Here is a 22,649-nt window from a genome sequence, read left to right as displayed (position 1 = left end):
TATGTGAAAACCAGCCTTTTGCTATTAATGTTCATTATAATACAGAACTCTCTCACACGTCCCATGTGGTGTAATCAGTTCTACTGAAATTCAGCCATTTATGGTATCCTTATATTGGGCTCTTTTTGTGAATGACCAACATTTTTTCTATACTCAATGTTGGAAAATAATTTTAGGAGATAAAATTCTTATCAAAACTAAGAGTTACTTATTTACAAAAGTTGCACTAATTTCTTATGTTGTCCCACACTAATTTTTGTTTTAAAGCTTTTCCCACACACCTCACAGGTCCATTCTCCAATGGGAAAGAACAAAATACATTTTTTTATCTTATTTAGTGCCACTGCAGGCCAGTGAGTCCAAGAAAAATGGAGAGATTAGTTATAACTACATATCACTGGAAAAGAGATCTACTCAGTTACCCCAGGGGTATTTGGTGTGACTACAGGGGGATGTGACCTCTGCAGCTAAGCCCAGTTACAACCACAGTCCTGTCTTAAGAGAGTCATAGTTATTCCTGCTATCAAATGGGGTCTTGATGCAGTCTACAGACCACCCAAACCACTTCTCTGTACATGTTTTTTTATCACATCACTTCATGTTTACATTTACATGGGGCCTGGACTCACTAACTGAGTGAGCTCAGCTTTAGCTGGGGATCTGATGCAGATCAGCTGTACAGCACCAAAGAATCTGCCAACTGATGCATGTTACATTAATCTTATGGGATTTGCTGCCTCCTCACTCAAGGAAGTCCCCAGCGTTAGCGATCCAGGTGGAAGGTGATTATACAACCGTTTGTTGTACGAATATTCCCTTGTCTCCTTCGTGGTTATTTGGGAAGGAAAGAGTAGGCTCAGACAGATAGATAGACATCACTTCTTCACCTGTTTTTTCAGCTTCAGTAGACACAGCTTCAGCAACTCATCCCATTCTACCATATGTTATAACCTATATCTAGGTCATATCTCTGGAGAGTCCAGTTCTGAGTGATTTTCTACAGAACTCCGATTACAAATTTAAAATGTTTTTGTATTGTTTATAAAATAAATTCAGTTGAGGACTGCTTCAGGAATGATCTTAAGATGAATAAGTTAGATAGGAAGGGGTCCCAAGACCTCCAATAGTGTTAATATCTTTGTACCTTTGGTAGAGGGTCATCCAGAAATAAAATCAGATTTATTATAATGAACCTCAAGATATTGTCAAAGGTTTTTAGAAAAGAAATTATGTGTTTATCTCTGAAATTTACAACATTTTACTGAAGTCTCTGCAGATTCTAGAAATGATCTCTAAATACACATTTATGCTATCAGCACACCAAGCCTTTAAGTAAAGTAGTGTTGCTTTTAAAACATCAGTAATAATATTTTTTCTTTGTTTTTAAGGGGGTTGTGTGTCTGTCCTTCCCCCTCCCCCTTGTTAAATAAACTGTTTTTAATAGCACCATAATATACATTTTTGTTGAAAAAAAAAACAAAGGAAACAAACTGCCCCCCCCAAAAAAACCCTCAGAAATAACCAAAAACAAAACAAAAAGAAAAAGTTCCAAAAAAAAAACCCATATCCTTTTGAACCTTTGACTAGTTTGAGTCTTTTTTTTTCAGAGGAATATAAGTCACAGAAACAAAGGAAGAAGACTAGATAACAGCAAATTTTACGAGAACTAGTGACTAAATGCTGAGAAGAGACACACTAATGCCCACAGGCAACACTGCAACACAGAAAAAGCTACAGCAGTCTTTTGAGGATCCACACAGAACCCCAGTAAAAAGAAATAAAACCTGCAGTAATCAAAGTATTGCTGGTTCCACTACTGACAGAAAGAGTCATTTTGCAAAGCTTCTGTGAATGTATTGTTAGAGGAATTCTGAAGGTTTAAAGTGTGGATGTTGATAAAACAAGCTACAATATGCTCTTTCACTGTTTTTGGCTTTTCATTCTTACTAGATTTTCTTCTCATACACTTGAATATTTATATTTCATTTGAAATAAAGATTTGACTGACTTTATTGACAGCCAGTCTCTTTAACACTAGAATGAACCAATTTACAATTGAGAGATTGAGGCTGATGTGCCAAGGTTGAAGAGTTCCACCAGTGTAACTATGTACAGATTATTACATGAGAGGCTTAAAACACAAGAAAAGTAATGTCATGCTCCACATAGAGAAACTCTCCTGTCATTTAAGATAGACTTTTTTTTGTGTGTTATCCACAATAGGCTAAATGCTTCCCTGTGTGCTGTTCTTAGCAGGAGGGGTAACTTCATTGAGGTAGCACTGTTTTTCACATTTTCTGAAGCATTGAAAATTTTCTAAAGCCATCCAAGTATTAAAAGATCAATCTGCTTTATACCTGGTTCATATAAATTCCTTTTCTTTTAAATCTCTATTCATTCCATGACAAGTAACAGAATGTCAGCTCATTCTTAACATATTCAAAGTGGAAATAAAAATGGTTTATTTTGCACTCAGAATAATTTAATTTTATGTTTTATCCATATTACTTTACACTGCAGTAGATTAGGTAGGTAGTTAGAGAAATGACATTTCACTGAGAAATAACTTCTTAAGCTGTTCTCCAATGGTCACCTATAAATATCCAAATATCTCTTAATGTTTATTGCTATGGGTTATTAAAGACCTGATACATTGTAATAGAGATTTGCCATAGAAAATTTAGTATTAGATATTTTCATGGGTTTTTTTTTCCAGTCTAGCTGCATATCAAATAGATAAACTATATCCAGTCAAAAGAATATGTCAGCTAATGGTTAATTTGGTCTTTAAGAATATGCAGCAGTAAAAGTGTCATGTCAAGCATTTTACTTCATAAACATACCTAATTTACATGTTCAAATGCCTGAAAAATTTGACTTTAAAGATATTTTGTAGCTCAGAAAATACTTCATAATTCATTGCTTATTTGATTATATTATCTTACTTTTCTCAAAATTTATTGATTGTTCTCAAAAAAATCAATATTTCTTAGCATTTCTTTGGAAATAGTATCTTAGAGAATTAATGACTTTTGATTGGTATTTGATTTTTCATTCATACACACACATGTGACACTGTTTCTAATCTTTAATAAGTTAAGCTTTATCTAGAAAAAGCACATTGAGAATTCATTGCTCATTAGTCAAAAAGGGCAAAGCTTTAAACTGTTCTGTGAGGATACAGAACATTGATATCAAGTCATATGAATATTGGTGAATGTGTTGGCTGGTGATAGGACAGGCACTCTAAAGCTGCATATGCTTTGCACAGAGTTTCCATGAGCAGGCAGAGCAGGGAATGCCAGGTAGGTGCCATGAGCTCCCTTATCAGCAAGTGTCTTTTCTTCTTTCTTCCATTTGTATGGGTTCCTTTCGACTGACCCTGTAGATGGAAAGTGGACATTTTTAACAGGATTAATCTGACCAATGCAAAGCCTAAAATAGAGGCTGCTCTGTCTGAAACTGACATCTGAAGTTCCTTTATAGTCAATAGGAACAGGAAAACACTTCAGGATTAAATTAATGCGATGTCATCTGAACGTACTCATCTATCAGATGACACTTTCAAAGAGCCTGTTCTCTTCAGTAACTTTGAAGGTGCCAGAAGTGACTTTCTTGGATGCAGACACTTTCTAAATTTAGGTGAGTTAAGGTGTCTCTATTTGAAAATGGACAACAAGAAGAAAAAGTATTTTTATAATGGCTGGAAATTGTTTAATTGTCATAAACCAGCTACAAGCATAGCAGTCTGTAACAATTTACAGCATATTTCATACATCACATGGGAAAGGCTATACTTCCAAACTTTGATAGAATAAAATAACTCACATTGTAAGAACTTTATTGAAAAGATAAAAAAAAAAAAAAGAATGGAAATTCCATCCTTCTTTTTCCTCAACAGACAAACATACACAATTCTTCAATGTAACAAGAGTGCCCACTCACATTCACAAATAAATTGTTAGTTTTAGAACAATATGCTGTGGCAGATTCTTGTACATATTCTCTCAGACCAATAAAATGTGAGCAGTCCTAGTTACCATGCTATTGTATAGTTCAGTAGGAGAGGGAACACAGGAGGGTTTTTTTGCCATTAAAATTAAAGAAGTTATATTTTACTATTAACTGTAATTCAGGCTCTCATCTTATTAAAGATGCATGAAAGACTCCTGACAAGGACATATTTTTAAGCATTTCTAACTGTGTATTTAGTGAACCGCTATAGGCCTACCTATCCCTCTGTTATTTCTGCTTTTAAAGTTCTGAAATGGAAATGATTTTCTGTCATGAAGTGCTAGATACTATTTAAAGTCAACAAAATATGCCCAAGGACATTGAGTGTGATGTGTTCCTCTGTCATCTGTTTTACTCAAGCAGCAGAGTCTGTTTGACTAGCTTGCTGGATGGGAAAAGCAGAAATAAAATAGAAGAAAATTGAAGCCAATATTATTCTGTTTTACTTCGAGGACAAGGTGCTTTCAAAGTTATGTGGAACTCTGTGATTCTGACACGTACCCACAATACAGAGTTAACACTAAGCAAATAAAAACAATTTTATACCCTATCTTGAGGAAGCTGTGGTCACCAGCTTTTTTCATGTTAACAATCTAGAAATCATTTTATCCAATAGATGAAACTTCCTCTATCACAAAAAATTTACTTTATTTCTATAAATAGATATTTACTTATCCAAGAAAGGTACAACTACACTTCAACTATTGTCTGGATTCTAACCTAATTTATATTAGTTAAAATAAGGTGAGTCACTGATGCTACACAGTGTGAATCTGGGGAGAAGCAATATGTAGATAGCTATAGGAACTTGATATGCTCTCCAATACATAATGAGCACAGCATGCTCTTGTTTGAAGAAATAGTGTAGCTGTAAGATTTTGGCAATCTATAGACCAAATGAATGCTATTACTGTGTACTTTACCCTTAAAAGTCACATTTGGAATTCATTGCTGCTGAGGTACCTCAGACTATTTTCATTGTTTTGACAACTATTTTATGTATTTTGTGCATATACCATACACTATAACACAAATGAAACAAAACCAAGCAAAAAACAAGTTCAGTTGCATATATAGACCTTATATCAATCTGTATATATATATATATTTATGACTGTATATAATTATATACATACATATAACAGTGTTTTTTACTCCTAAAAGAAAAATAATTCAGAGGCCATAATCAACACCAGTTAAGTGATATGTACATATGTGTTTGCCTCTGTGTGTGTGTCACTTGTTCTTAGAAGCTCTTTAAAGGCCTTGGATGAGTAATAACATTGGGAAAAGTCAAATAAAAGTTATCTAGTCCAATTTAGATTTTTTTTTTAGGATCAAACGAATTAAACTCTTTTTAAGAGGTACTTTTCCCACACTTCCAAATGTAAAGAATTTGTAGGGTGACTTGTTTAGCCTTGAATATCTACTCATTCAACTTTGGGAGAATATCCAAAACCATTATCAATGAATGAATTCCCCACCTACACATAAATATCAACAGATAGGGATACCAATAGAAACAGAGAGCAACAGATTCTACAGTAGCTAGAGATAGAAACTATATAGATTTAGACATAGATATAGATAGATAGAGATATATCAGCATAACCACCAAACCTTTGTAATCTGTTCTGGGAACAGAAATTTTTGACTAAAATTTCTTTGACTGCAGCCATAAAAATATTTATAAAAAAATATCATGCTTATTTGCACATTTGAATTGTTGCATAACTGTTGAGGCACTTAAAACTAAGATATTTCCTCTTTAAACTGAGAGCTATCTAGAACTCACCTGTTTGTGACTTTTGAAAATCCTTGTCTGAACAGCAACCCCCTTGAAAAAGCTTTCTCTAATCTAAATACACCATAATTCCTTGGGTTGGTAATGGACAATACATCAGCCTTTTCAATCGTTTCCTAGCAAAAGCCAGGGCCAAAAGATCAGTACAAGGCACAAGGGATGTGGCTGATTTAAGCAAGTTGGATGAAAGATCTGGACATGTTGGACAACAGCCTTTGGTTTAGTGCTCCCTCTGAGGAAGCAAGTGAAAAAAATAGGTACAGAAATAATTCAAAACTAGATTTCCTAAGACAGTGATCTTGTCTAATACTTTCACTGAGGAAGGTTGATCCTTTAGTATTGATGCTATAGTTTTGGGATAAAGATACTATTTTGTGATCTTTGAATATATGAATTTTCAAAAATGTTAAAGATATTAAATATTGCAAGGCCTGGGAATTTAAGTCAGGTTGCCAGTGTATGCTTGAACAGTTCCCAGAATCCATAACTTCTTTTTGTTCTCTTATAGTCCTTTTTCATACAGTGTCATATACAGGACCTGTACTGTTCTCTTTTATTTTATCTAGAAATAACATACTGTAATTGCCGTTCTGGAATGCAGTTCATTATTCATTTGAAAAACCCAAATATCCCATTTCTTTTGTGATATGTAAAAAAGTGAGTACTATCATTATTATGCTCTGTTCAAAAACATATTTATTCTCTAAAGATGTTTCAGTGCTCTGCATAGTAGGTGGCCCAAGATTTAGTAATCTAAGCTCAAATTAGGGTTGAATTTGAGAGGTTGCTGTGCCTGGTATCCCCTATTTGTTGCTATGCTGGTTTTCCATATTTCATGCACTTTCAAATCCCCTGCTGCTTTGACAATTTCGTGTATGAAATCTGTTTTTACACTAACATCCAGTTTAGCCCCAAAACAGATTTTTTGAAATGTTTTGTTGTACTTCATAAAGAACTCTATAAACAAAACAGCTAGTATGAATCCGTGAAGATGCGAATACTGAAAATATCAAATGAGAAATTATTAGAGGGGACCTGTGGATCTGTATAGGTAGGTATTACCAACAGCTAAACCATCCTTTCAGTTATGATGAGCATGCCTGTTAATAGGTTCTCAAAAAAAAATGGAAATGTCTGTCAAGACATGAAAGCTTGAACCTGAAACAACATAATCATCATTGCAATGCTATCGCAGTCATAGAATCATAGACTGTATAGGTTGGAATGGACCTTTACAGATCTAGTTCAACCCCCAAATGTTTTCAAAAGTTATGAAATGCAATTTATATGGCAGTAAAAATAGCATAATTTTAGTGTTCTTACACTTTGATGTAGTCTTCTCTTATATGGTCACATTTTTTCCTACATATTTTCCCACCTAGCCTCTCATTCACTTAACATCATAGAAATCTACATTTTATTAATACTGTTTTTAAGACTAGGTATTTTTCTGTTGCCCAGTATCCAAACCACGATTAGAAGGAAGAACAAGAATTTCTTTATGTACTTTTTATGGCACTCATCACTTGCTAGTACACTGAAGTTTTTAAAGGCATCAATACATCCACTTTTATAACACTACTTTTCCATTATCTCTCCAGTAGGTAAACTGAGATTGATGCTAGAATGAACAGTGTAATGTTCTGTCCTTATTTAAACAATTTATGCATGAACTTTTGCACCTTACTTTTCTTTAAATACAATATGTAACTTAAAATTATTGAAGAACTTTTGTCAGATTTTCTGCCAGAAATATCCAGTTTTTTAAGGCACTCATAAGCAGCACATAGACTGTAGGGACCCAGAAAAATTCAAGTAACTCTTTTGCCTAGAATACCATGGAGCTTCATGGCACAGTGAGTATAGGTCATTGTCCAACTCCCCAAACTCCATTCTTCAATTCTTTGTCTTGCTTACTAGAAAAACCACTAGAACCTCTTTCACTGCAACCTTATTCTGCCAGAATTTGTTGAGATCAAACTTGCAGAGAAATGTGATATTTCCACGAGACCTGCTAACAAGACAAATGAGTTTTGAAGTTCACTTTCCCATCTGTGGTTTACTAGCTCTCTTTTTGCTTTTTGGGTTTTGGCTTGTTCACACCCTTTCCTTGTGATTTCCTTAGGAATCACAAAAACCTCCATCCTTGAGTTCCCAAGGACCCTTACTTTTCAGCTGCCTCATCCCAGGCATCCTGAACTAGGAGACTAGGGATTTTCCAAAATCTCTTGTCTCTGTTTTCAACATCATTTCACTAAAAATTTTCCCCACCTATTCACCTGGAGATAGACCCTTAGCTTGCCACCAGTTTAATCACATACAGGTGAAATCTTACAAGTGTAAAGCTCAGACCAACGAGTTTATTGCCTCAGGCATGAAATTCAGCCAGTGGCACTCCAGTCCTCTCCTGCTCCCAATTGCTGGCATCTTCTGCAGTGGCCATGTGGTAGCCTCAGCCCTGCTCTGGGTGCCAGCAAGCCTCTGCATGCTGTTGGGAATTCCAGCTCCTGGAAGAGGTGTTTGAGGGCAGCAGAGATGACCTCCAGCTCCAGGGAGCTCAGCCAGGAGAGTTGGTCTCCAGGGGCAGCCCCAGCTCAGCACACAAGCTCTCTTTGTGCTCTCCCTGGCCAGACAGCCAAGAGGTTTGTGAAAATAAAGTCTGGAGAGCATGGAAACAATCATTTGTTCATGGTTATCTCAAGATTATGGAAGAATTGTGCATGAACAAGCAAAAAGACAACTACTTCTCTATATGAACACTTGATCACACTTCCTGAGAGGCAAAGAACTCTCTTTCTTGATGCCATTAAGTTACCACCTGCAAGTATCCATTTAACACCAGCTTAGAACTCCTTTCCTTGGAACTGCAGTAAAAAGACAATTTATTAGAACAAAAACTTTAAACAGCCTGTTTAAATATTATTATATTTTTATATTATTATATTATGCTGTTAAAATATTATTACTGTATCATTTTTTTAGTTTTTAGAACTATTATACCAAAGCAAATGTTTTAATAATAAGTTTGTGAAAGACTACTCATTTTCCTAATTGACAGTTTGTTAATTATCTCCTAAATGTCACTAATATTAAGAGTTTTTACTCAAAAAATTGCTTCTGACTTATAAGTGTTCTGTCTTTGATTTATTGCTTATTAAAACATCTCTTATACCTGCAATAAGTGAAAATGAAACTGATATATATGTATTTACAGTAAATCGTTTTGCTCTTGGTTTTGGATTGGGGTTTTGTTTCTTTTTTGTCTAATTTCTTTCTTTTCTCTTGTTTATTTTTTAGAGTTTCCATTTTATTAATTTATTTATGTACTTATTTATTTATTTGTTCTTAGGTAATGGCTTCTTTTTCTTTGGTTGAAGTTTGAGTTACTTAGTGTCACACCAGCTTAGCCACAAAAAGCAGCTTACAAGATGTGGAAAAAGACAGCCAGTGATACCTTATAAACAGTCATTTTAAATGCTGGCAAGCTGTTAGAGAAAGTGAGGGAAATTAAATTTCCCTGACCACTTGCACCTGAAGAACATTCTCAAATGTCATTGATTGCTGCAGAAAAGACAACATGATGTGTCACATGGATTAGTGCATTTATTTACTCTATTATTTTCAGTCTTGAAATCTCTGTGCAAGTGTCCACTGGGAGATCTTGGTATTAAGATACAGAGGATATGGATAAGTGGTGTTTGTGCTTATTTAGAGCCAGAACATGGGTCATCTCAGAGGTGGTGTCACCATCATCTGGAAATTCTTCACAGTGTAGGGCTAACAAACATTTTAATTTTCATTATTAAAATCCAATAATTTTTCAGTGGACTTTCTTAGGGGGAAAAAAAAGTATTTTCTGAGAAAAATTTTTTTTCTGTTTCTCACAACTTTTATAGCCATCTGTAGAAAGGAAAAAAAAAAAAGCTTGCAATTATAACAAATCAACAGAACTCAGAAAAGTCATGTGCAAAGTAGAATTCTCCACTTTGGTTATATTTCCCATAACAGAAGTAGAGCTGTGTGACATTGCTTTGACTAGCCTATTCATATATTTTTGCTGCTAAATCATCTATATTACATCTTGAAGTTTATTTCTTCAAGAAGCATGATTTATAGAAGACTAGTGGACTGAATTAGAGCTTCTGTAACACAAGGACATAAAAAATATACTCTAATAATTTCTGTTCTTTTGCTGAAGTGGGGGTTTTTGCTTGAGTTCAGTATTTAGGATTATGCCCATGCAGAAAAATATTCTCAGGTCAAGCATACTTTAATAATAATAATAATAATAATAATAATAATAATGATTGATTTTTCATTCCTTCACTACCAATACATATATTTATATATATACACATATATATATGAAGTTGAAGTTGTTAACTTTTTAAAATTTACTATTTTTATAGTATTTTAGAACATTATGAGTACTGTGTACTCTAGGGTGAGTAAATTAAAATAAATTTAATATAAATAATAATAAACAATTAATAATTATCTCAGTATTAATAATAATGATTTGATTATTAATAATAAATAATTTATATGCTCTACACTGTGAAAAAAGCACAGACAATGAGAATTTATATATTATTTAGTTACATCACTAGGAAAAACCCACAAAACTATCACTCTTCATGGCTCAGCAGAATACAGACATGTTAAGAAATATAACTCTCTAATCATATGTACCAGTGAGCACTGGAACCTAGTACCTTCCTAAAATGCATTGGGAAAATTCAGCGCCTTGTAATCTTCTGTCTCTCTAACTTCAGTTCTTGGTCAGAGCACCTGCTTATTAGAGGGAAAATGGTGCAAAGAGAAGAAATGCATATATGGTAATTCCTCATTTTTCTTAAGTATTTAATTTAACCTTAAATGTATAATATGTAAACTCATTTTTAGCAAGAAGGAGTTACACTAGGACATTTTTTCCTTCCCTTTTTTGTGTTGAAACAATTGGTTCACGTAGAGACCAACAAGCTTGATTTAACTAGATAGAAGTAATAGCTTTTATACTGAGAGAAAGAATGCAGAATTAACTGGTGTCTAATATAAATGACATTTCTGTATCTTTCAGATCTTCATACACAACCCTCTGGAAAGCAGGCAGACAAAATCCTGGGAATACTGAATAAAAACAGCAGTTGATGATCCGTTACAAAATCATTTCCTCTCCTCAGTAAAATGATATGATTAAAAGGTGATATACAGAGATTAAGAAAATGGATGATGTTACTATCACAGTCTAATAGTACTGGTCATAAGTGTAAGGATGAAAGTCACCTGGAACATCATCAGTTTTTGTCTCTGCGGTTTTCATACATTTTGTTAAAGCCCAACACAAAAAAAAAAAACCAACTTAAATTAAAGCAGCCATACACAATAATAATAATACTGATTCTTTCTTATTTTTCATGTCACATCAGAACAGTGCTGACTGAACACTTAATAACTTCTTAATATAAACAAATGGACAAGTAATGATTCTGCTTCAGAATTATTTGCTACACAGAGAAACTGCTGTTTCTTATGAAGGCCCTTCTCTTTTTCCATTTTTGTTTATCTGTGAAAAAAACACTTTTTTTATATTTTAACTTTTGTGATAAAGAGTCTTCATTAATGACTTGGGTGATGTGATGGAGTGCTCTCTCAATGAGACCGCAAGCTTGACTGGGTGGAGTGGTCACTATGCTGTAGGTTCTGAAGGGTTTTGCCAGGCTGGAGAAATTGGTCGATAGAAGAGTCATCAGGTTCTACAGAGGAAAGTGCAAAGCTTTGCATCTGTGATGAAATTACCACATGAACAATAGAAATTGGATGGAAAGCAGTGCCAAGGAAAATGAGCTGATGTACATGTTGAATGAGTTGAACCCTTCTATCAAGAAGACAAGCTGTTGCCAGTATCCCCAGGGACATGAACCTTTCCACATATTTAACACTTGTGAGAGCCCATCTGGAGTATTGTGTCCAGTTGGGGTCTCTCCCACACCAAAAAACACATTGCCATATTGGAACAAGTCCAATAGAAAGCCAGCAAGATGACTGAAGGTCCATTATTTGGAAGGAAAGCATGAAAGCATGTTTATTCAACCTCAAGAAAACAAGGAAACCAATGAGGGGTGAGGAGAAGACAGCGCCAGCCTCTCTGTTCCAAGGTGCACAGGGACAGGAAGAGAGGTCATGGATAAAAGTTGGAACAAAGAAATATTGACTGAATACAAAAGGAAAATTTTTTCTCATAAGGATGGTCCAGCACTGGAACAGGTTGTCCAAAGTTTTGTGGCATTTCAGATACTGAATTAAAAACTGATCTGTATATGTGCCTGAGCAACCTGATCTAATTGGACCCTCTGTAAGGGGAGGGTCAGAGTAGGAGATCTCCAGACATGTCTGTAACATAAAATACTCTATGATTCTGGAAAAATAATCTGTTTGTCCTTTAAAAGAAAACACTGTTTAACTGTGGTAACAGTCAATACCTTTCTAGATCTGTGTTTCCTTTTGGTACTTACAACTTTTTACTTCTGCAACTTATTTTTTCCATCATTCCATCAGAGCTGCTATATAGTATGTAAATACTAGTTGCTAGTCTTGAAATAGCCAACAACTCTTCCCTTTCCCTCATATTGTATCACTGTTTTCAAGCCTTGTGTCCTGCTAAATAATGAAAATGCGAGGGAAAAAATTATAACATGACAGCAATATGAGATCTCTGACTCCTGCTGACTGTAAATGTATATGTCTATCAAAATTTGGATCATAGTCACTTGTAGCTGAAATCCTCTAAAACACAAAATTCATTTTTTTGCATTTTAATAGACAAATTTGTTTTGTGAAATCACATTACACTGTCTCTTTACAGTGTGGCATCACATACACTGTCCACTTTATTAGTGTTCTTATAGACAATCAGACTTTTGAAAGTCTATAGACAAGGAATCAGAAACCTGGTTAGAATTTATAGGTTTTGAGCTTGCCAGTGTTGTAGCACCACTGGTTAGTTACCTTTAAACTGCTACTGTCACCTCCTATTGTACTCATGCATACACAGATATCAGTGGTAGACATGCCTGATGATGCACTTTTCTGTTCTTTGTAGGACTGGACTTGATGGATTTCGGTCTGGATTTCTGCTGTTGGCTGTGCAGTGTGAATATGAACTGTTGGTACAGAGAGATAAATGCACGAGCATCAAGGACTCTGGTATCAAGTCCCATTAGAATCAATGGGAATTTATCATCTGAAAGCAACAAAATTCCAGTCAGAACTAGGTCTTTAGAATCCTAGAACTCAGACAAAATACTTTTCATCTCATGAAAAACTGACAGCATTTCTCCTCAAACAGACAAAACCTGAAAAATATGATTAACAGTACCTGGACAGAGATATTATGAAGCCATTCCTTCAGATATTACAAGGAGCAGAAAAAGAAAAGGTGAGATAACACTATTACTGTGTTGCTGGTGCCCTATGGGAGAGTAATAGTGAATAATAATAGTGTGCTGATAGCACTAATTAACTGGGGCTATCAAGCTGCTGAGTGATGTAGAAGGAAAAAAAGTATTGAGGAAAAATAGAAACAAGGAAACACAATAGGGTAGAAAAAGAGCTAAGGAGACAGGCAGAGCTGACATGGAACAAATTATTTTTCAGGGACAAGAGTGCTTGAAAAAATTGATCATCTTGAAGAGGAAAATAAACCACTGATTCAAAAGCAAAAGAACATGGTACCAAAATTAGATTGAACATATGTATCCTCATAGAGATGAATGGAAGTAAGATGAAAAATGTGAGAAGAAAAAGAAAATTGTCATCTTCAAATTTCCAACTCTCCAGTGATACAGAGACACATAGAAATGGTATAATAATAGTCTTTTTTCCCCCAGACATACTAAAAAACTGCAAACCTGGAAAGATTTTAACAGCAAAGGCAGAAAACCTGGGCATCGATGGATGGCAGCTCATGCAGTTTTAAATAGTTTCAGCCATGTAAATGGCAGTTTCCTACAGATATTATTTAGCCTTGTCTGCACCTTTGAGTGTCTAAGCCAAAAGCTGTATTATAAAATCAGTTACTGATTAAATATAAAGGTTTGGAAAGAATATTAGAAGTAATTTAGTCTCAATTTCCACAATTGGAAGGGACAGATGTCACTTGACCAGGTTGCTCAAGTCCTTATCCAAACTGGCCTTGAACACTTTCAGGTCTGGGTCATTCACAATCTCTCTGGGCAATCTGTTTCAGTGTCTTATCACCCTCACAGTGAAAAATTTCTTTCTAATATCCAGCCTGAATTTTTCCTCTTTTAATTTGTACCCATTACACCTTGTCCTATTATCTATTACAATTATTCTGTATTGTAATATTCTTTCCAAATAGTTGTCAAGCTGTATTACATTTTATTTTGTTTTATTTATTTTATTTTATTTTTATTTTATTGTGAGAGTTTAATGAGACTAGCTGTAGTCACATACATTTCATCAGCATTTCTCTTACCATTGTTATGATGCTAAAGTCGGGATAACTTGAAGACTGAGACACAGGGAGGTTGCAAAGCTTTTCTTTCTGACAGTGTAATTGAATTACTGGGATAGACAGGCCCAAATAATACAATATTTGTGTTGCAAAACAATATGGACTCCTGGGGTTTTATCAGTTTTAGTTTGGCTCTTGTTAAAGGCCAAGGTATGTTTCTCTGAATAGAAAACAGCTGAGGATCCTCAGAATGACACAGCATATTTTTCGTAGATCATATTACTTTACCTACACATATTGCTAAGATCTAAAAAGGCCTTGGGTAAAGTTGAACATGTCCATTTTTATAAATAATCTTATAAAAATGAAAACAGGCTAAATAACAATGTTTTTCAATTAGCCCTTATTTGGGTATTTTCTTCTATGATCCCTCAATAACAAACTCGATAATAAAAATAAATATAGCTGATTGTTAGATAAGGGCTTTGTGAAACACATCAGCTCAAAATGACACATTACTTTTTCAGTACTTTGTTTAGTTCACATAAAAATCACGAGTGAAATAATGCAATCTAAATATAAACAAAAATACAAATCATGCAGAGACTATAAAACTTAGAAGGGTGACGGACACGCCCCTGTTGGAAGTGGTCACACCTCACAGGTCATAGTTCAGAAGCAGGTCAGGCATGTAAGCAGTATATTTCTAATGAGTAATATTCCTCAACTGAGAAAATCACTTCCTACTTTGGCTGGAGCTTTAAAGCTAATTTGGAAACCAAAATAGTCTTTGAAGTAGTTTACGTGTTTTGATTATCAAGTTCTTCAGAAACTCTGAAACCACTCAGGCTGTGTTTGCTGGAGGTCAAATCCTCTCAAAATAATAAAAGAAAAAAAGGAATTAGAAATTTCAGATTATCCATTTACTAAAGCATAGGTTGTGCTCATTCCCCATCCTGATCAGGTCTGGTTCAAAGGCTGGTGAATTCTTTAGGGTGTTTCATTTTAGGGTGTTTCATAGTCCAAAAAATAATCGTCTACTACCAGTTTCTCATATAGAAGATTTCCTTCTCTCATAATTTTGGTAGGAACAATTTAGTTCTGCTGTTGCTTCATGGTTGATCCCAGTAAATATTGGAGGCAGTACCTTGTGCTAGTACCAATGATTAAAGTGTTCTTTCAGATTGCTATGACCACTCAGTTGCTTGAAAGATCAACATGTTTGGATCGTTGCCTTCTGCAATATAGAAAACTACATTTCATCAGTACTTTTCTTTTACTTATGCTTAATTCCCCTGAAAGACAGTATGACCATTGTTAGTTTGAAATACTAGAATTTTCCACTTAATCTGGTTTTCTAAGAAATGCAGTACTGTAGAAAAGAAAGGAGGTGAGGAATCAAAGTCTCATTATTATTAATCAGTATCTTGCATATGTGTGTTCTTTTGCAGAGGCATATGTGTGCATATATGTGTATTCAGATTATTTATGATAGAAAAATTTTATTTATATTCAAATTTCTATGCCATTATCAAATAGCACCTCCCCATATTAAAAACATACTAATACCAAATGTATCAAAATATTGTTTTATGTATTTAAGACAGTTTAGTGATGGACTTGCTAGTATTATATGTGTTATATAGTGTTATAAATATGGTTGAACTCAATGATTTCAAGGGTATTTTTTCAATTTTCATGATTCTCTAATTCTATTTCCGTGTCTTCCTGAGAGGGCAGCTGAGAGAAGTATTACATGCTAGATTTCTCACTGACAGCATAAATGACTGAAATTTACAGTAGCAAAATCTTGCACAAGTATTTCATAAGCAGCAGGAGCTGTATTTCACAAAGATTGAGTTACATCAAGTTAGTGATTTCAGGTTTCAGGTTTTATTATTATTCTCAATTGAATTTTGTGGACATGATAATAATATATATCAAATTAATATACATGCAGAAAAAGCTGTTTCTTATTCTTGGGAACTAATTATTCCTTGAAATTGTCTTTAGTATTATGAACTTTGTTTTTTAGTGATTTGTATTTTCCAACAAGTTTTATTAGCTTACAGCCTTAAAAAACATATGCACAGAGGAGAGTTCTTTTAATATTGAATAAATAATATATTCTTATTGATATATGTTGATTATAGCTTTGCAATATCTGAGTTTTACTTCTCTCCTTGTCTACAATATTTAATAAATCCCTCTAGTTTTATTAAATCAATGAAGTTGATCAGCTATAGAGACTAGGATTCTATTCCAGTAAACAAATATATAATACAGAGGAACTATCAATGTATTGAAATATCTATTGCTATAGCTACCTATAGGGCATCACCCATCTGGTTCAGCTCTATGGTATCAATCACCTTTTAATGTATAAAAACTGGAGCAAAAACAAAAGATCAACTTTTAAAAATTCTTCATTTCTTTACTAAGTGTAGTGTAAAAGATCACACTATATATAATTAGGTAGAAAAATAGAGTACATGCATGCAGATGAAAAAAAACAACGTTCTTTGTCTGGCAAACAGAACAGAAGGATTGCTGCAGATAAATAGTGGCATTAATGAGTCATAGCATCCTTAAACCAGGGGCAATGATAAAGGTATTTATATTTCCTCTCCTTATTTCATTCATCACCTGTTCCCTCATCATTTAAAATTGCATGTTATTATCTTTGTTTTGACAGCATATGGGGTGATTTACATTGCTGCATGTATGTTTTTTGTTCTCTTCATTACTCTATGAACCAGCTCTGCCCAGCTTTCAAGACTGCTTTTCTCTAGTGATCAGATATTGACTGTCTCTGATTTGCAGCTGCATATCCAGAACCCTGAGATCATCTGTACATATATTCTCAAAGCATTTGTTGTTATCTTGTGCTCACACAATTTGGGTACCATGTTACAACCTGTATTGTATCTACCTTGATAAAAAGATAGGCTGTATTTCTGTGTATGTGAAATTGCAATTGTTGTGGGGTTTTGCCAGTGTTCATCTTGTATTCTACCACTCTCTGCTGTCACAAAAACTTCTGTGTGTAAAACTGAGGCTTGAGCAAAAGAAATCATTAAAGAGAGAGACTCTCTGGGTTTTGAGTGAGTAGGAGTATAAAAAGAGCTGATCTGCAGCATATGTTAAAAAAATGACAGAATTGAAAGACTGGAGTGTTTGCTGTGAGTATGCTCAGACGACTGAGAAGATATGCAGGTCAGCACTCCCCCTGGAATACTGTGAAGACCCATCAGCCTCTTCCTGCTTATGATTTTCTTTTAGCACAGAACTGTTTACTGTCATGGAGCTGGCACATGGTAGTGGATCCAGTTCCACATCCATGATCATAACCGAGAAAATACTGCTCTGTCTCACTGCATATACAGAGAATGAGCAGTTGTACTGTCCCAAATTCTGAACTGACTAGAACTCTCTCAGAGAACAAAGATGTTTGCATGGTAAATAAAATATAGGAAAAAAACTCAGGAGTTGACAAAGCCATATTTCAATGGAAGTTCTGGAGGTATTTTGCCGCTGAGTTGTGTTACACACTTCAGGAGAGTGCACCAGAACTACTGGTGAATGGACACTTGTATTAGTCCTGTCCACATGCATCTGTAGAATCACCATTTTTCATAGGAGGGAAACTGGACTATTAGAGAAGTAAGAACTTGAAACATGATTACTTTTCTGGATGTGTTTTATATCTGCAGGAAAGACATTCATCTCACTTTGCTTCACTTCCTCATACTTTTATAAATTTTGATAAACAGCAAAATATTAGGTCTAGAATGACACTGTCTAAAAATCAGTGTTGATATGGAAAGGTTAAAAAAATGCCACAATCCATGTAGAGTTCCAAAAAGTACTTTGGCATTGGTATTGAACATTACAACATATAATTTACTGGCAGGTGGTCAATAGAGCAGGGTTCACAGCTCACAGATGTCCTCAGGAAGCGTTGACTGCATAAACACCGGACAGGAAATGACTGGCTTGGTTAACAGTTCTTCAGAAAATATTTTAGCTCATGAGTCAACAGTATCATGCTGTTGAGAAATAAAAAAAGCATCACACAGATGTATAGGAACAGGAAAAACAATTTCAAAAAAGGAAAAAAAGGAAAGAAAAAGAGAAATACAGGAAAGAGAGAGAGAAAGAGGGAAAGAAAGAGACAAAAAGAGAGAAAGGGAGAGAAAGGGAGAGAAAGAGAGAAAGAGAGAAAGAGAAAGAGGGAGAGAAAAAGAGAGAGAGAGAGAGAAAAAGAAAAAAAGAGAGAAAGACTTGCTTTATGCAACTCTCAGAGGGATGACAACCAATCCTAAAGATGCTCCAACTTCAAGAACAGAAAATGTTTCCAAAAGTAATAGAATAATCTCTCATAGCAAATGGGAAATAAAAAAACAGCTTAAAGTGCAGTAAGACAATACAAATCTTGCTAATAATAAGGGTGACAACCATTAAACAGACTGCATGGCAAAGCTATAACCTATGTCACTGAAAATCTGATGGGAAAAGTTTATAGATGAGGGAGAAGAAAAAAGAGCCTGAAAAATATATGGAAAAAGAAATGGAAATTAGAGACAGAAAAAGGTTTTTAGACCATATTAATTTTTATTAATAAATATCTGATTTTTGCTCCAACTTCAAATATGTATGTTTCAGTATTGTATTTAGTAACACTATATCCAATGACCATTTCCTAAAGAACATATCACTCTCTGTTTAGCACTAACAAAAAGTTTCATGATTTCTAAAATAATGTCCTAAGCATGATCAAAGAAATAATTTTATGCCTATTTCATCTCTGTGGTCAAATTAATCCTTAAATGTGTTTGCTTAAATAGAGTGTTATGTATACTTCCTCTTTATAGCGAGCCCCAAATCTGGTTGTTAGGGTATTCATGTGGAGGACAGAACTTTCATCTTCCTCCTTGTGGCAGAGGAAGATACTGAATATGGTCTCCTGGTATCTGAAGTTTGGATGTATGCTCTAGATCAATATGAGATATTGAGTTATGTAAGTCCCAATTCTTTTATCGTTATTTTCCCATTAATTTATTCAGTATTACTGCTGTTTCAAAATGATACACAGACACAAATTAACACTAAAAATCCTATTGAAAGTACTCCTATTTCAATGACATTTGCTGATTTTAGCTTGACATAGTCAGTTTACAACTCCTATTAACGGTTGCTGAAGTTATAGATTTGTAATCCAAAATGGTTTGACATCATTGTCAATAACTACTCTTTACAGATGGTTGAAATTAAAATGTCATTCTAAAAAGTAAAAATTTCAATACTAATTTCCATGAAATGCTGATGTTTAAACAGAATGCCATTTTCAAGAATAACCTTGAGCTCAGCTTTGAAAAGAGAAAATCTTTCCTGTTTTCTGTGACAAATGTGAAGAGTTAATGCTTGGGAAGTGCTGAGATAAATGCTTATTGATGACTCAGTTAACATCTTGGAGTGAGCAGAGTATAAACAGCCAAAATACGTCCTCTTTTTTTATAGCTCAACAAGCAAGGGAATGCAGTCATAAAAAAGGAAATGTAATGAAGTGAAATCAAAACAAACAAAAGACAAACTCTCATTTGGTGCTGATGACTCATTTTCAACCTCTTTTTCAAACTGTCATTTTAATTTCTAGGTTGGACTCCTCACCTGCGACCACTTGTGTGACATTTATAAACGAAAATGTGGGATTTAATTAGGTAAGAACTCCTAACGTTTCAGGCACATCTTACATGTATTTAATCCCACCTTTGGATGCTCAAGAGCAGCTGTTTCTGGCTAAGGTGAAGGGGTCCCAGGGCAGGTGGCCGGGGCTCCACGCACGGCCCAGGCTGGTGCGGGTGCCCTGGCCGTGCCCGGGGGAACCCGGCTGCCGGGAGCCTGCTCCACTCACACACAGCCTGAGACATACAGTAGCTGCTAGACTGTTGGGAGGCAAAGATTTAGTTTCAGATAAGCATTGTTAAAATGGAGGCAAGGCTGTAAAGCCCAGCTAGCACTAACTTTGACCTCCTGCATTGGGGGATGGGCCGTGTGAGGCCTGGATGAAGTTGCCCCACCCCAGACCCCTTGTGAGGGGCAGCCCAGGAGTTCTGATAGCGTTTGAGCCCCTGGAGTTCCTCCCTAATTTTGTTTTTAGTGGTCCCTGACCCTAAACTCCACCCTTCTGTCCACCAGAACCCCTCACCCTGCCTTTGCTTGCAGCTCTCTATCTCTGAGTGAGTTTGTTCCCAAATTTCATGGTTTCATGAAGAGAAGCCCGTCTCGTTCTTGTCCCCTGCTGGTTCCCAGTGACTGTAGCTTCTCCGGACATGATCCTGCGGTTGCAGACTGCAACACTAGAGCAAGGAGTGAAGAGGCCAATAAGCCCCACAGCAGCCCAGCAGCAGCTGGCTCTGCAGAGGAATTTCAATTAGTCAGGTGACAATCAGCTGCAGTCCCCAAGGAGACAGCTACCACCTCTTCTGCACAGTTCTCGGTCGCTGCTACAAAAAGCTCGCTTGTGACACCGCTTACAACATCAGGTGTAAAAGTAGCTGCTTGGAGACACTTGTCCTGTCTGCATGGTTTAATTTAAAAAACTGAGATTTTCTATTCTGTGCTTGAATATGAATGAGTCAGTTGTAAACAAAGAACTAAAATAGATGAGTCTGGCGTGGAGAGGTAGCTGAGTCATTCTATAAAACGTGTCCCTTAAATGTAAATGGCAGAGGTTTTCTTTTTTGACACAATAATTGCTATTTTAGCTTAATGAGCTATGAGGCTTTTGCAGCAAAATGGCTCCTGAAGTATACTCTCCCAGTCAGTGCCTCCACTTTTAAACTTTTCTATCCATGATTTTACTTCTTGACCACTGTGAAGAGTAAGTCAAAATATTTTCTTCAGGAGCTTTCTTTCCATTTTAGCTATTTATTTTAATAAAGAGTGTTTGAATTGTGTACCTCTTTTTCCTGAGAAGATAACATTTCTTCATTGAACTGTGCCTCTTATACCATATAAAAAGGGGACACAATCATATGTTGGTATTAAAGCTTTGGAGTTTTGATTCAGAAGAAGAGGTTAGCACAGAAGAGGATTGTTTCTAGTTTGGATTAAAATACCTAAAAATAGTACTAGAAAACATTACAAGTTTCATCAAATATATCCACTATTTGAATGAGAAAAACTTCCCACAAATATTAAATAAAATTTCTTTTTCCTTCCTCATTACAACGTGAAAAGACACTATATTAATAAAGCAGTATTATTCCACAGCAACTGATAAAATTTATCTTCTTAGTATTTTACTGATATGATATATTGTACGTATGCTTTAAAAATAAAGAAAAAAAACTATTTTCTTAAAATACCTTACCTAGATAGATTTACTGCTTTAAAAGGCTAAAGAAATTGTAATGTCATCTAATGAAAATGTCACCTGGAAAAAAAATTAATACTGTTTTGGATGCATATTTCCACTAAAAAATGCATTGCAAAAAAAATAAAAATTTAATCAGAACATGTTCCTCCTGTTACCTTTGATAACATTAATAGCAGCCACATAAGACAGGGTATTTAAAATAGGCAGAGAAAAGAATTCTCCAGAGCAACAGGTAGCAACATTAGTTGGCCAACACTCTTCTTGGGGTCCACAAGTAGAAATGGTGAGTATTAAACAGTGATTTTACTATGTTCAGACATGACAAATCCTTGGCATTTTAAATATGGGGCAATGCAAGTTCAAAGGAGGGGTTCAGCTAAGGAGATTCTCAGAGAGAGCAGGAGGCTTTTCAAAGGTCTGGAAAAATCAAACACTGGAAGATGAAAGGTTTAAGTATATTTAGACTAAGGAAAGGAAAAGACAACAGCAGTTTTCATGCATGTAAAATATAGTTTTTAAGGAGTTTATTCCCTTTTCAAAACTCATTTCAGATCAGATATTAAATAAGAGAAGGTCTGTGTTGGTATGTGCAGCAGTGAGGACTTTGCAGTAGTCTAGCCGTTTCTTGGGAGGCTGTGGCAACTCCCTCAGATTCTCTTCCTCAGAAAAGGTTGTAAAGGTGTTTGTTCAGATATAGCTGAACCAACATTTGCAAAGGAGGTGGGAGTAAAAACTCTCCTCTAATTTCGTTCAGCCTCAATTTCTGCTTTTTTGTTGATTTTATTATCCAGCTTCATAATATATATTATTATGCAGAAAATAACATCATGAAGTAATTAATTCAGAAAGTTGAATTCAAAGCAAAATTTTTGGAAGAAATGAAACACAGGGCTATGCCCTGGAAATTAAAAACATGTTCATTTAAAATTTTCAACAATTATTTTCAGATAGCAATAATATTTTATCTTCAA

General features: G+C 35.1%; 1 long non-coding RNA gene across 1 annotated transcript; it reads right to left on the bottom strand.

Annotated features, from left to right (window-relative positions):
• Window positions 1-3,691: 3,691 nt before the first annotated feature.
• LOC147653468 (uncharacterized) lies at window positions 3,692-9,264 on the bottom strand. The gene is made up of 2 exons (XR_015286207.1): window positions 8,991-9,264; window positions 3,692-8,682 (listed from the first exon to the last, which is right to left on the bottom strand). It is a non-coding gene; the product is annotated as an uncharacterized LOC147653468 (long non-coding RNA).
• Window positions 9,265-22,649: the final 13,385 nt, after the last annotated feature.

The sequence above is a fragment of the Cyanistes caeruleus genome, chromosome 4 (assembly GCF_971803275.1).
Source record: "Cyanistes caeruleus chromosome 4, bCyaCae1.hap1.1, whole genome shotgun sequence".
NCBI classification, from domain to species: domain Eukaryota; kingdom Metazoa; phylum Chordata; class Aves; order Passeriformes; family Paridae; genus Cyanistes; species Cyanistes caeruleus.
This window is presented reverse-complemented; position numbering and strand designations above follow the sequence as displayed.